Consider the following 14,147-nt stretch of genomic DNA (forward strand, 5'->3'; position numbering starts at 1 on the left):
AATTTGCATTTAGTTAATTAATTGAATCTTAACATCTATCACCCTAAATTATTGTGTTTTTTACCAACTTGTAAATTCATAATTTTGCAATTATTTGACTAATAGACACAGTCCATGTGGAGACAATAACTCTTATACTTACTTATTACTTGATAACGACTGTGTACACTTGCATAAACCTACGCATTACCAGTTTTTGGTGCCATTGTCGGGGACTACTGCCTTAATAATATTTTTTGAAATTATTATTTGCAATTTGGTTTATTTTATTTTTAACTTTATTAATTATTTTGTGATTTTCTTTTATTATCTTATAATTTGGTTCAATTTTTTTCTTTTTTTACTTTAATAGTTCTCGTTATTATTCAGGTAATCATGGATCCTCTATAACATGTTCAAGAAGGAGCATTTGCTTATAACGATCGCAATTTAATCATTATTGTTGATGACAAAATCTGTGGCATCCGACAATATGCCATTCCTCTCTTCAATGAACTCAATCTGGGTATTGTAAGACCTGAAATTGAGGCACCACAATTTGAACTAAAGCCTATAATGTTCCAAATGCTTCAAATAATGAGCCAATTTAGTGGGATGCCTACTGAGGATCCGCATCTTCATCTTCGGCTATTCATGGAAGTGGGTGACTCATTCAAATTAGTCGGGGTGGCCAAGAACGCATTGAGACTGAGATTATTTCCATACTCCTTAATAGATAGAGCATGAGCATGGTTGAACTCCCTACCGTCCTATTCCATAACTACATGGCAAGAGTTGGTTTCACATTTCTTAATGAAATACTTTCCTCTATCTCTGACCGCCTAGCTTCGAAATGAAATCACTTCATTTCAACAATTTCATGAAGAATCTCTATATGAGGCATGAGAGCGGTTCAAGGAGTTATTGCGAAACTGCCCTCATAATGACATTCCTTATTGTGTTCAAATGGAGACTTTTTATATTGGTCTCAACATTCATACTAGAATGATTGTGGATGCTTCAGCAAATGGAACCTTTATTTCAAAGTCATACAATGAGGCTTACGAGTTTATTAAAAGAATTACCAACAATAACTGTCAATGGCCAACCAACCGAGTAGCCTCTGGAATACGAGTAGAAGGAGTACATGAAGTTTATGCCCTCACTTCGGTTGAAGCTTAGGCATCTTTTATATCCTCAATGCTTAAGAATTTTACTACTAACAATCTTAATAATGTTGTAGCCCAGCCACCAAGTGAATGTGAAAACGTTTCATGTGTATACTATGGAGATGGACACTTGTGTGAAAATTGTCCATCAAACCCAGAGTCCTTTTATTATATAGGAAATCAAAATCAGAATAGTAGTAGGCTAGGACCATAGTCCAAATTCTATTACCCCTCATGGAAAAACCATCCAAATTTTTCATGGAGTAACCAGTGAGCTAATCTAACAACATTTACGTGCAAACTAGACCGAATCAACCACCAAAATTCACTCGGCAAGTTCAAAAACCATCGCAAGCTGAGTTTTCTAATTGTTTGGAGAACTTGTTGAAAGCATACATGGTGAAGAATGATGCATTGATCCAAGGCCAAGCACCAACATTGAGGAATTTAAAGAATCAAGTGGGTCAACTAGCCACTACAATTCAGAATAAACGCAAGGAGCTTTGCCTAACAATACTGAAAATCCAAGAGTTTCGAGTAAAGAATATAACAAAGCTGCCACTTTACGGAGTGAGAAGACGTTAGAGCCTAAGGTAGCTGAGGTCGAAGATAGATCTACTGATAAGGAGAAAGTTTAACCGAGAATTGAAAGTCCTGCTTCTTAAAAGCCAAATCCTAAAAAATATGATAAGTTGAACCATAAACTAGTTAATTCTTATAAACTAACACCTTTGTTATATGAAGAAACATTACCCCGAAAGGACTGTCAGTTCAAGCCAAGGTTCCACCACCTCTTTACCCACAAAGGCTCAAGTAGTAGCAGGATACTCAATTTAAAGAAATTTTGGACGACAATATGACTTCTAAAGACTTCAATGCTATTAAATCCCCAAATGTAGTCAAAGATTGCTCTTTTATGTCCAAGATAGAATCACTGGCTCCTACAGAATTCTCTAGACAACCCATTAGAACGTATTCTACCAGTGGATCTGCCAAGTGATGATGAAGACAAGGGATGTTTGGCTTTGTTAGAAGCTAATTCGAAGGGATTCACTCAGGAAGATCCACTCAAATCATTAGAGTTATCATCTCGTGATTAAATACGACCAAAAGTGTTGATTGAAGAGTCAACTAAATTGGAACTGAAGATTTTTTATCCTTGTTTGAAATATGATTATTTAGGTCTATCTTCAACTTTACCTGTCATAATTTCAGTTGAGTTCATCAAGAATCAATAAGAGGAGTCACTTGTGGTATTGGAAAGGCACAAGAAGGGTACTGGGTGGATTATTGCAAATATTCGAGTCACAAGTTGGAGGATTTACATGGATTACACATTAATATTACACATTTCAATTTCACATTAAATTTCAATTTTCACACTATATTTTGCTTATTCTTCAATTTAATCCCTAAATCGAGACTAGTTTTTAACCTTTACATTTATATTTATGTTTTTATACTAACTTCACTCTAAACTATATTTAGCTTCCTCTTTTCCAATTCAACCCCCTAATTTTGAATTTTTCACAATTTAGTCCATGTTACTCAAAATTAACAATTTATTCCACAATTTAGTCTTTCTCTATTTCTAACTTAAAAATCTATCTATTTAATCCCTAGTACTTAAACTATTCAACAATGTCAACATCTAAAATCTTGAACAATATTAAAAATTACAACATGGGTCAGGTAGCCTTAGGCATCGGGATTCCAAAAACGTAAAAATTATAAGAAAATGACTAAATTGCACTAACCAATTGAAGTTGAAAAGTTCAAAAACCCTTTAGGTTGTCGCCGACCTCTTGTTCTTTCTCTCTCTTTTAATTTCATTTGCATGCATTCATCTCTTTCTTTCTATTTATTTTATTATTTATTATTATTAACTTTATAATATAACATATATTAAATATATATACATGCATTACACATAACCATAACCGGCCACCTATACACAATCATTTATTAAACGTTATAATTGCTACTTTCACTACACCAAAACAGGTTTTTAAAAAAGCACCGCTAAAAGTATTTGCGGCGCTTTAACAAGCGCTGCAAAAAACGCCGCTATTGACAACGTCATGACCTTTAGCGAACGCCGCTATAGACCACGACCTTTAGCGGCGCTTTTCCCACAATTGCCGCTATAGACCATGACCTTTAGCAGCGCTTTTCCCACAAACGCCGCTATAGATCATGACCTTTAGTGACGCTTTTTATCACAAACGCCGCTAAAAACATAACCTTTAAAAAAATTATTTTAATCAAATAATATTTATTTTTATGATAAATATTATATTATGTTTTATTTTTAAATTTGAAATTTAAATATACTTTTTAAAGTTAAATAAAAATATTATTTAAATTAAATTTTCTATGAAAATTTTAATTTTAAAACTAAATATAAAAATTAATGAATTTAGTTTTAGAATTTAAAATAATAAATTAATAACACAATTAAAATCCAAAAGTTAGAACTCAAGTTGTCGTAAATATTAAAGTAAAAATAAAAATTTAGAAGCAAAACTAAAATAAATAATACATATGAAAAATAGACTGACTAGTTGAACCTGCCTATGACTATACACATTGCAAGGTAATAAAAAATACAATGCATTAAATTGTTGAACCTGCCTAGGTACTATCTGACAACAGAATAACACATTAAATTGTTGTATTAAACATGTAGATTACATACTAATGTAGACCAAAATATTTTCCTTTTCCTTATACCCTTAAATCTAGAGATAGCAAAAACCAGGGACCTAACACTAGCAAGTTCAAATATACCACTAAAAGAAACACAGCTTTAGCTCCATCCAAATGTACTTTCAATTCTTAAATTCTGCTTCAATATATTGGATGAATTTCCCCGCTGCATGATGTTAGGTGATCAAACAGAGTACTTTAAAACTGCAAAAGTAAGAAGCAAGCATCCTCACTTGATAATCTGAAGGGTTGTCTTCCTCACCACTTGGTCCTCTAAAAGGAAGCAGCTTAGCTTTAGGTTTCTCTAAAGAGAAAACAACAGGAATTCCACCCTCAATCCCATGATCTTTCCTTAAACGGTGTCTCACCTAGAAGCAAAAATTTGACAAAGAGTAAAGTGAATGATAGCAGGAAATAAACCCCTAAACAATGTCTTCCTAATGCAATAGATAAACAAGAGTAAAATTGGATATCCAAAATAACAAATACAAGCATAAGATATTAAAGTTTTTCCAAACCAAATAAAATCTAATTGGACAAGGCCCCAAAGTAAACACCAATCATAAGATCAGCAACCACCAGAAAACTGCAGTAGCAAGTGTAGATTCAAAAGCCACAGACGCAAAGAGCAATGATAAAAGAAAGAAAACCACAACTCTCCTGTAGGCTGTAGCATTTTAATTTCATAAAGAGGGTAAATATTGGTTCATCCATAGACCATGGGCTAAAGAGATTGACCTAGTCAGTTGCTCAGAAACTATATCATCTGCTAGAAGGCTCAAGCCAGTCATCCCAATATTCCCATTTCCAAGACCAATCGCACATTTGACAGTTGTATCTGATGCAATTTCAATTCCTGGAATAGCAATCAAAGAAATGGAACGATAACATTTTAACCAATTTTCAAGTATCATACAAAAAGTTTGACAAAAGAGAGTTCAAATTTGAACTGAAAATGACATTAAAAATTTAGAATAAACACAAAATCGATAAAGATGATTGCATCTATCAGATCTAGCATGTTTAGCCTTTTGCCAGTGTTGTAGGCCAGTTAGAGCATCGAATACAAGCATTAAAATAATAGCATCTTTCATTATGTGTGAGAAGCATACCACACAATAAAACAACAATCATATGCATACAACACTCATAGTAACAATTAAAGTAGAAGAAATTAGTGGAAAGGGAAAGATATACCATAAATCCAGGTCCTTTAAAAAATTATTGAATAACATATATTTATAACATCAAGAAAGAAAATCCACGTTAACACTTTTGGAATCCAGGATATAAGGCTGACCTGAGAACTATTCTGTAGATCAATCCTAAAGAATTTGACATTTGAATTATTTGAAACACACTCCAACTTATCTGTTGCTTTTTGACTAGAAGGTTTCCATTTTCCTGGAGAAGGGAAGCTATCACATTTCTTTTGAAACATGAAAATATATTAATTTTTTAAAGAAAAAAAAAGAAGAGAAGAGATTCTAACATATTGTAAAAAATCTACTGTTGCAAATACAAGTAATTAAAACAAAATCATATTCATAAGATTTTCAAGAAATCATAGAAATACCAACTCCAAGAGGTCTCATATAAGCATGTTGAGTGTAAACCTGTGATTTGTCAACATAAAACACTAAAATATTGGAAAGAAGCAAAAACTTTAGATAATTAAAATAAAATAAAATAAAATAAACATTCATTTAAAAGAAATTAGAAAATTCTGGAGCATGTTACATACATATAGTCAAAATGGATTCTAAACTAAATATATAAACATTTTATAAATTAATTAAAATAAAATAAAATCTTATGAAACCAGTGCCTCAAAGTTGGGGCAATCCCAGATTTCAATGACCTCCAAATGGGTAAGAGCAACCCAGACAAAGATCCCTCACATTGCAATTCCCTCTAATTTCAGACTTGTACAGCAACTCAGCCAGAAATTTAAGAGACGAGAGGTTTTGCATCCCTTTAAACAAAATATTTCAATGCCTTAGCAACCAAAGAAGTGCAAGAACTGAAGTGAATTCCAATTACCAGGTTGAATTTCCTCTACGAAGATGAGGTTGATCAGACAGGCACTTGAAGCTTTGAAACATCAAATAATCTCTAAATGTCAGTAAGCTCTGAAGCTTTCGGATAGATTTTGGAAGTGTCTACTCAAATTCCGCCACCTAATCATACAACATTCACACTCTCACTTGCATTCTTACCATTCGTTCCTATAATACACAAACTAAACCGAACCAAGGATCAATTGAACCATAACACTTCACCTTTTAGATTTGTTAGACAATTGCGTTGTGTAATATAATGATTTCCCATTATCAAGGTATTGACATACTCATGATGACAAGAAATGTAAAAGGAGAAAGAACATGGAAATGAAAGTGGGTGATCTAACATGTAATAGTAATATAAACAAGAAGATACAACTTTAACAAATGAAGAAACTAAATGAGGAAATTGGTGTCTAGAAACAGAGCAAGGGAGAGGGAGAGAGAGTTTATCCCCAATCCACAAAAGGAAGAGGTGGATATCCATCCTCAGGTGGGGGCTTTAAGGATGGAGGCAGATTACCCCACGATATTGCCATACCATTTCCATTTCCCTCTACACCACCTATAACAATATAAATAAAACCCATCCTTACTTGCATTGCACTGCATAAACAAATATGAATTAATAAAACATAGGGAGAAAAAAAACACCTGGTGGTGCAGTTGAAAGTGGAGGATTTGGGGTCCGAGAATCATTGTTGGGATGGAAGTATTTACAGTTATCTCCGTACTGGAAAAATCCCTAAAATAGGAAAACCAAGTGCACTTGAATATTATATAATTGAAGTAAAAAAGAAACAAAAATGGCATTCCAAGAGGAGAAGAGAGGGATATTTACTGTATTAAGGAAGCGATTACAGACGCCTTTCGAAAAGGATGGTATCGAAGTTTGATAAAGATCTGCAATCACAAACATGTGAATAAAAAGCAGGAAGTAGGGAAGTTGGGAGAAAAACAGTGAGTGAGAGAGTACCTTGGGCGTTTTAGGAGTGGAACCATTGAGCTTTGGCACGGAGGTGCTGGAGGCCCTGCAAGTGGCGTTTTCGAGCAGCAGAAGTGTCTTGAAATTGCTTATCGCAATAGTCGCAGTAATACTTCCCTAGCGGCATTCCTCTCTCTCTCTCTCTCTCTCTCTCTCTCTCTCTCTCTGATACTTGTTCTATTACTAATACTAGTCCATAACTGGAAGCCAAATCAGAGTAAAAGGGGAAAGGTTTCGGTAAAATTCTGCCGCAGAGCCCGTCGTTGCCGAAAAATGGGGAAGGCTGTAAGTTGGGAAATATTGGACCGGACGATGGGATCGGGCCGGTTAGCAACTTATAGGAGACATTGAAATTCTCTAAAGTGCTACAGTTTTCAAAGTTCGAAGGGATAGTTCCAGTGAGCATATTATCGGAAAGATCAACTGCAATTATTGAAGGAAGCGTCGATATTTCCCATGGAATTATTCCAATAAACAAATTGCGGCTTATATTCAAAGACAAGAGCTTTTCACAATGATCAATGTCCCAAGGGATGCTTCTGTTTAGAGAATTACCTTGGAGCTCGATTTTGTACACGTTTTTACAGCCGATGAAGTCTGGGATTTTGCCTATTAGCTTGGCTGAACTGGTCGAGAAAATCTGCAAGCTCGGTGCACCCCAAATGTTGCTCGGCAATGCGACGTTGAAAGAGTTCTCGGAGATGTTGAGGAACTAAAATCATAACATAAAGATCTAAAACATCCATAAATCAAATCATAACATAAAGATCTAAAACATCTATAATAGATCCACTAAAACCCTAAAGAGAACAAAAAAAAACGAGTAATAAGCTAATTTAAATCCGAACATAAGCAAATTGCAAAGGGGGAAATTAAGGATTTTAGGGGGAAAGTTGGGGATTTCGGGGTTTATAAAATCGCACTATATTTTTTAAAGTAAAATTATTTTGTTGTGGTGTTTTTATAAAAACGTCGAAGAAAATTATTTCATTTGGAATAAAACGATATTATTTTGCTATATAAAATGACGCTATTTTTTAAAGTAAAATTATTTTTGTGGCGTTTTTATAAAACGCTACTATTTCTTACCTCAAAAATTATTTCATTTGGAATAAAACGATCTTGTTTTGCTATGCTAAAAATTTTTATTTTATGCATTAAAATTATTATTTAAGTGATTTTATAAAAATTTATTATTATTTTTATAAATTGAATTTTATAAAAAAATCAAGTACTCTCAAAATAAATATCGTATATTTTAATAAGAAAAAATGATTAAATGGTCGTAATTAATGATTAAGTTAGAATTATTCAATGTACGCAATTAATCTCTCACATATCAAATTTCTATTAGAGATTGAGAAGTTAATCATGATTTTATATTATTCATTTCGATCTAATCTCTATTTTATTAACTAAAATATAATTATTTTGCTAGATGTTCGATGTGGAATGATTTTAGTTTTGCATTTTATTTTTATTTGTTATAATTTGGTCTTATATATCCAAAATAGATAGTTACCTATACGTATCAATTTGTTACATTTTTATTTATTATTTTTTAAATCTAATATTTAAATATATCAAATGGTTTAGATTAAATATTTTTAGTCATAAACATCGCTAATGCTACCTTTTTCAAGCGTTATGTAAGAAAGCATACGAATAAATTAAATTCTTGTAATGAAACGACATCGTTTTGAAAATTCTAAATCTTCAATTATTGTATATTGCATATCAATTTTAAATTAATAATCTTTAAAATTTATTATTATCTCTTTTACAATTATATAAGAACTTATTTAATATATAAATTAAAAAATACTAATTAATCTAAACCTTAAACTCTAACTCGACCCTGAATCTCTAAACCCTAAATCACTAACTCTTAACCCCAAACCCCTAACCACTAACCCCTAAACCTTATTTAATATATAAATTTAAAAACAGTAATTAATCTAAATCATAAACCCTAACCCAACCCTGAATCCCTAACCCCTAAATATTATTTAATATATAAATTAAAACACACTAATTAATCTAAACCATAACCTGACACTGAATCCATAAACCTTAAATCCCTAACCCCTAACCTCTAACCCTTAACCCCTAAATCACAACCCTTAAATCAGAATCCCTAATCCATAATCCCTAATTCCATAATCTATAAACCTTAAAATTGTAACTCTTAAACCAGCCCTAAATCCTAAATTAACCATATATATACCCTAAACCATATATATTAAACCCTAAACTATAATGATAATTAAATTAAATATTTTAAAATTAATACTATCGTATCTTTTACAATTATATTTGAAATTATTTAATATATAAATTAAAATCAATCAATCATGTACCCAAAAATTTTAAAATTATTTTAAATAATAGTATTTTAATTTCTCAATTTTAACAAATATTTTCTATGTTTTTTATTTCAAATTATTTCTACGTGTCATTATTTCAAATTTATCCATTTTAACAAATATTCAATTAAAAATAAATTAAATTTTAATTAATATAAATAAACAAATTAAATAGTAAATAGACAGATAAAATGTTAAAGCCCCGAGCATTAGCGGCGCTTTTCCAAAAACGCCGCTAAAGATCTGAGCATTAGCTGCGCCTTTTCAAAAACGCTCCTAAAGATCTGAGCATTAGCGGCACTTTTTCAAAAACACCGCTAAAGATCTGAGCATTAGCGGTGTTTTTTAAAAAAACGCCGCTAAAGCCCAAAAAGGTAGAAAACGATGCCGTTAGGCTTAGGTTTTTTTGCGGCGGTTTTTTTAGCGGCGTTTTACGTAAGGCGCCGCTAATGCTCGATTTTTAGTGGTGTTTTTTGTCCAAACGCCGCTAAAAATGCCGCTACAAGCCTGTTTTGGTGTAGTGTTTATCCCCTTTAGTTTATTTTAATCTATAATTCAACTTTTAACTTTAACACGATTTAGTCCTTGTACCTTAATAACTCCAAATTCATAAAAATTAGCTATCCAAAATTTAATTCATCTCTTAACTAACCTCGTAAATATTTAATAAAAATATTCATGGGTTCATTTTATGGGAATGGAGTCTCGAACCTCATTTTTAGACACCCCTAACTATCAGGTCATTACAATTTTGCAATGAGGACATTACTTCTTTTTAAGGGGGTAAGGGTCAATCTTGTATGTTTATGTTTTTTTTTCAATTTTCACACATAAGTATGCTAAAATAAACATGTTCTCAAAGAAAATTTTGTTTATAAATTAGCCTATATGAAATTATAATTGCTAATTTTGTTCAAGTTTTTTTTTTTTGAATTTATGTTAGCATAATCATGATTTAGTTATGTTTTATAAGTTTCATGCGAAATTTTGCCATGAAATCTTTTTCTTTCTCTTTGAATTAGACATGCATGAAGGTTTAAGTCTTTAGAATTCGGTTAGTAATTTTCTTGAGGCGAAATCCTAGGAGACATACGAGTCTGAAATTGATATAAGCACATTTTGTTTGGACCGTTTGAGCCTTTCAAGCTTACCGTGATCAGAATTAACCCTTGAAACCTTAATTTGAGTTATATGGCCTATTTATTTGATCTCCCTACATTATAAGCTAGTTTACTATATTTTCATAAATTTTATCCTAATTTTTGCACCAACCTCTACTTGCTTTGGTGAATAAATTTTGGGGAGAAGTCAAAAGAAGGTATTTGATGTGACTAAAAAAAATAGATCAAATGTTGAAAAAATTGATCAAATAATGAATGATCAAGCGATGAGAAATATGAGCTTCAAAATTAAGTTTGGGGGTGTTAACCCTAAGGAGAAAGGTGAATTGTGTTGCGCAAGGTCCAAGGCAAGTTTAAGGTTATTTGAGCCTAAAAATCACTTCTCTTAATCCTTAACTTGAGCCTAGCCCCATTAATATCCTATGAAAAACCTATTGATTTTGATCATTATGTCGACTAAATTAGTGGAGATAAATTACTAAGTTCGACATATGAAGACCACTATTAAACCTTAGGATTGTTTTGTTAAATAAACAATAAGGAAGAATAATTGAATGGTAGGATTTACGTATAACTTTGAAAAGCATATGAATTATGATTATTGCTAACATATTCTTTTACTTGATATGAAAAATTGAAATTATACATTGCATATGAGCAACTTATCAGCACGACGAGTTTGTGAGCATAAAATTTGTTGCATCATGATTATGTGAAAGGTTGATTCTATGTAAATATTATACAAGATTGCCCTAAACTTTTTCTTTGCATGAAACATTACTCGAGACGAGCAATGGATTAAGTTTGGGGTGTGTAAACTCTAAATTATATAGATTTTTTATAGCTATTTATATCACCTTTTTACTTAGAATTAATGTTAATCTCGAGTATTTGGATATTTAACTGGGTGATTTTTGTTCATATTAAGACAATGGGCATAATTTTAGTAAAGTATGCAATTTTATGAATTTATGTATTAAATTTTGCATAATTTAACTATCTAATGTTACATAGTAATTTATGTGCTTAAATTGTTGCAGTGAGACCATTGAATTAATAAGTGTGGGAGCTTATTTAAATCATACATGGACATGAGTTATATTCCACCTTAACTGGATGACAAAGACAACAAATTGAGTCAAGAGAAGTCAATTTGATCCAGTTGAAGTTGTCTTGTTGAGAAGAGCAAGTCTAATAATTATTTGGGTTACCAAACTGTCCAAGTAGGGGGAAAGTAGCCCAATTTGGCTAAGGCATCAAGAGCAGCCCAAATTAGCTTTGGGGTAATTAATTTAGAGGTCCCTGCACTCATCAAAAAATTAGAAATGAACCCTCGACTAATGCCTAAGAAACCGTCCAACCCCTTGCATGATTCATGCATGAAATCAAGTATGAATCAAGCAACCACCAACCTTTTCCACCACATTTCATGGCCGGCCAAGCAACAGACCATTTCTAAGGGATCTCTATGCTATTTTTAGCAAACTCCCTAACCATTCCTCTACTATAAATACATCCTCATTTCCCATTTGAATCATCCCTCAACTCACATTCCTCTCATCTTTCTTTCATCTCTTCCACGCATAAGCCATCCATTTCCCCAGTTCCCTTTAGCTAGCATTTTGCTTGAGAAGAACTTTCTTGGACAGCCACTTTGAGGAGTAGTTTACGAAGGAGCAATCATGAGAATTGGAGGAAGCCACCATGATTGACCTTCGAAGAATCACCGAAATCGTCAAAAGTTTCTTCTTTCCTATTCTTTAATTTTGTTCTTAGTTATTCAACATGTTTGCAAATTGTTTTGATGTTTTTTCATATGACTTAATTTTGTTTTGGCTAGAATGATTGCATTAATTTGATAAAGTTCATTTTGATTCATGCTTATGATTTTTTGTGCCTCGATCGTTCATGCTTTCAATTAAAATCATTTATGTATTTCATGCTAAATATGTTTGGATGCACTAGAATTAGTTGATCGATCCTAACTAGATGGCTAACCAAATGGCGGTTAATGGACGCAATAATTGGAAGGTTCATGTTTAATTTAGATCCTAATTCGATTAAATTAAAGGTTCATAATAACTTGAAAGAGCTCTATTACCTTGCATAAATTTTTGGTTTGTGTGATTAAATTGTTTCAAACCTAATCCGTCTCTATTACTTCACATAAATTCTAAGGAATCCTTAGTTAAATATGAACATAGAAATATACATGTTTTTCTAAGTATAAGATGTCAAAAGAACTTCTATCAGATTCCAAGTTAATGAATGATTGAGTTGCCATGAAATTTTTTCGGAACATTATTAAGCATGATGAAAAATGAATTGAGTCAAATGTTGTAATTATTCTAGCGTATTCATGCTATTGTTGTTAAACTTGTGAAATTGCTGCTAAACCATCAACTGGCATATTTCATCTCATTTGCATTTAGATTAATTTGCATTTAGTTAATTAATTTAATCTTAACACCTATCACCCTAAATTATTATGTTTTTTTTACCAACTTGTAAATTCATAATTTTACAATTATTTGATTAACAACACAGTCCCTGTCGAGACGCTAACTCTTATATTTACTTATTACTTGATAATGACTATGTACACTTGCATAAACCTACGCGTTACATGTCGCAAGGTATGAATCCGCATGTCTAAGTCTGCCAAAACATGGTCCCGCCTGTCCAAGTTCGTAAGGAGTGGAGTCACAAGTAAAAGTCCATCAATCAAGAATTCACTAAAATTATCTTTCAAGTGTGAGTCTGTTGGGATTAATCCTTACGTATAAATCTGCAAAGGAATCATATGCCATGACTCTCCACATATGATTTATCCTTGGGATATGATTACAAGAAATCTTTAAGTGCGATAGTGCCAATTTGCAAGATGTCAGCTGGCAAGCCGACATATCGTACGAGTGATGTCAATTAAAGCCCTATGTTAAGGAACGACCTACCTTTTCTAGCAGTGATAAGTATTTAATTCTGTCGGCCTAGCAAAAATTTATCAAACTTAATATCATGATGGAGTAATTGACATTCACAAACTCACTAAGTTTACTTAAATTTACCTGTTTCCTCGTCTTTGGTTTTAGGTATACTGAGCTAGGTGATACTCAGAAGAGGAATGAAGCCAAGGGTAGAGTGATCTTGGTTCCCTTGATGATAACATGCATACATTTGGGACAAATTGTAGGATTTAAGCTCAGGGTTATAATTGGCTATGTAATTGAACTACAGGACATTGTGTGGGTCAAATGCTATAAGATGTAGTTTCATATTGATTGATTTTTGGTAAATTCGCTCAGGAATATGAAATTCTTTTAACTCATCCTTATGGCTATGTGGCTTGTGCATTTTAGCTTGCAAGTAAGTAGAAATTACTCAGTAACTATTAAGTTGTCTTCAGTCAATGAGTATCATCCCTGTTTGGCTGATCGTTCGACTAAACAATTAGGGTGTTACTCAACTACTACTTAAAAGAGATGAGAAGATATTTCTCATCTTTTAATATATTTTAACAATATAAAATACATAGTAAATGGTCAACAAGTCAAAGGTTATTAAACATGTGATAAAATGGCTATTTTTAGCACTTAAATATAAATAAAAAGGCTTCATCATCATCATCTCAGCACCACAAGTCTAATTATACTCTAATATTTAATTCTATACAAATTCCAAATGACCAAACTACCTCCAATGCCTTAGTCTCATATTTTTACCCAACTGGGTCATATATAGTTCAGTTGTCATAA

The 14,147-nt window shown here is 32.3% G+C and overlaps 2 non-coding genes across 2 annotated transcripts; both read right to left on the reverse strand.

The window, feature by feature from the left end:
• Positions 1 to 823: 823 nt before the first annotated feature.
• LOC128040850 (small nucleolar RNA R71) lies at positions 824 to 929 on the reverse strand. The gene has a single exon (XR_008195656.1). It is a non-coding gene; the product is annotated as a small nucleolar RNA R71 (small nucleolar RNA).
• A 2,780-nt stretch (positions 930 to 3,709) lies between these two features.
• LOC105779571 (zinc finger CCCH domain-containing protein 3) lies at positions 3,710 to 7,809 on the reverse strand. Its single transcript, XR_008195239.1, has 7 exons — positions 6,897 to 7,809; positions 6,762 to 6,823; positions 6,575 to 6,665; positions 5,434 to 6,485; positions 5,158 to 5,261; positions 4,596 to 4,713; positions 3,710 to 4,225 (listed from the first exon to the last, which is right to left on the reverse strand). It is a non-coding gene; the product is annotated as a zinc finger CCCH domain-containing protein 3 (transcript).
• Between the last annotated feature and the right edge of the window lie 6,338 nt (positions 7,810 to 14,147).

Source organism: Gossypium raimondii, chromosome 4, assembly GCF_025698545.1.
Source record: "Gossypium raimondii isolate GPD5lz chromosome 4, ASM2569854v1, whole genome shotgun sequence".
Taxonomy (NCBI): Eukaryota; Viridiplantae; Streptophyta; class Magnoliopsida; order Malvales; family Malvaceae; genus Gossypium; species Gossypium raimondii.